A 2,027-nucleotide genomic window follows, 5' to 3' on the forward strand; every position below is an offset into this window, starting at 1 on the left:
GGGGGATAGATCATGAGATCAGGAGTTTGAGACCATCCTGGCCAACATGGTGAAACTCTGTCTCTACTAAAAATACAAAAATTAGCTGGGTGTGGTGGTGTGTGCCTGTAGTCCCAGCTACTCGGGAGGCTGAGGCAGGAGAATCGCTTGAACTCGGGAGGCAGAGGTTGCAGGGAGCTGAGATCACGCCACTGCACTCCAGCCTGGCGACAGAGCGAGACTGTCTCAAAAAAAAAAAAAAAAAAAAAAGGCCGGGCGCGGTGGCTCAAGCCTGTAATCCCAGCACTTTGGGAGGCCGAGGCGGGTGGATCACGAGGTCGAGAGATCGAGACCATCCTGGTCAACATGGTGAAACCCCGTCTCTACTAAAAATACAAAAAAAATTAGCTGGGCGTGGTGGCGCGTGCCTGTAATCCCAGCTACTCAGGAGGCTGAGGCAGGAGAATTGCCTGAGCCCAGGAGGCGGAGGTTGCAGTGAGCCGAGATTGCGCCATTGCACTCCAGCCTGGGTAACAAGAGCGAAACTCCATCTCAAAAAAAAAACAAAAAAAACAAAAAAAAACACGTGTAATTCCTCAGAAAAGGCTTATAATAGGGTAGCACATGGTAAATACTGTGTGTTGTGGGGAGGGCAGGGGATGAAGACTGCGGGGAGCCAGGCGGATCTAAAGTTTTTTTGTTTTTGAGACAATCTCTCACTGTCCCTCAGGCTGGAGTGCAGTGGCGCAATCTCAGCTCACTGCAACCTCCGCATCCTGGGTTCAAGTGCTTCTCCTGCCTCAGCCTCCCAAGTAGCTGGGATTACAGGCACACACCACCTCGCCCGGCTTTTTTTGTATTTTTAGTAGAGATGGGGTGCCCAGCTAATTTTTTGTATTTTCAGTAGTGATGGGGTGCCGCTATGTTGGCCAGGCTGGTCTCAAACTCCTGATCTCATGATCTGCCCACCTCAGCCTCCCATAGTGCTGGGATTACAGGCGTGAGCCACCGCACCCGGCCAGATCTAAGTTTAAATCCTGGCCTTGCTATGTCGATTCCATGTAAACTGGGACAACAGTGATCTTGGGCTGAGCCTGTTTCCTCATCTGTAAAACGGGATGATCACACTAATCACAAAGCATTTCGGTGAGGATTAAATGAGATGAAGATTGAAAGAACAAAGTGTTAACTAAGGAAAATCTTTCTTTAGGCCAGCCCTGTTCCAAGTACTTTTAGACAGTGCCAACAATGGCTGACGTTTCTGACTAACCCATCTACTATATGCAAATTGTTCATCTTCACACCAGCTGTCATGATTCACTCCATTCCACAGGTGAAAAAGATGAGGCAGAGAGGGTGAGTAATTTGTCCAAGGTCACACAGCCAAGGAGTAGCAGAGCCCCAGAATCTTTGCAGCTGACCCCCGCAAGGGAGACACTATTACCAGCCCCACCTAAAAGTGAGGAAACTGGTCAGATGGGGTCACTGATACCTGTCAGCACAGTGTTTTGGGAGGCCAAGGCAGGAGGACTGCTTGAGCCCAGGAGTTTGAGACCAGCTTGGGCAACATAGGGCAAACCTGTCTCTACAAAACTGTGTGTGTGTGTGTGTGTGTGTGTGTGTGTATATATATATATATATATATATATATATTTGTTTATGTATTTGTTTATTTATTTGAGACAGAGTCTCTGTTGCCCAGGCTGGAGTGCAGTGGCGCCATCTCGGCTCACTGCAACCTCCACCTCCCAGGTTCAAGCAATTCTGTCTCAGCCTCCTGAGTAGTTGAGATTACAGGCGCCCAACACCACACCTGGCTAATTTTTGTATTTTCAGTAGAAGTGGGGTGTCACCATGTTTGTCAGGCTGGTCTCAGACTCCTGACCTCAAGTGACCCACCCACCTTGGCCTCCCAAAGTGTTGAGATTACATGCGTGAGCCACCAGGCCTGGCCTGTTTATTTTTTTTGAGACAAGTCTCACTCCATCGCCTAGGCTGGAGTGCAATGGTGTGGTTATCAGCTCACTGCAACCTCCGCCTCCCGGGTT

This window comes from Saimiri boliviensis, chromosome 14 (genome assembly GCF_048565385.1).
Source record: "Saimiri boliviensis isolate mSaiBol1 chromosome 14, mSaiBol1.pri, whole genome shotgun sequence".
Taxonomy (NCBI): Eukaryota; Metazoa; Chordata; class Mammalia; order Primates; family Cebidae; genus Saimiri; species Saimiri boliviensis.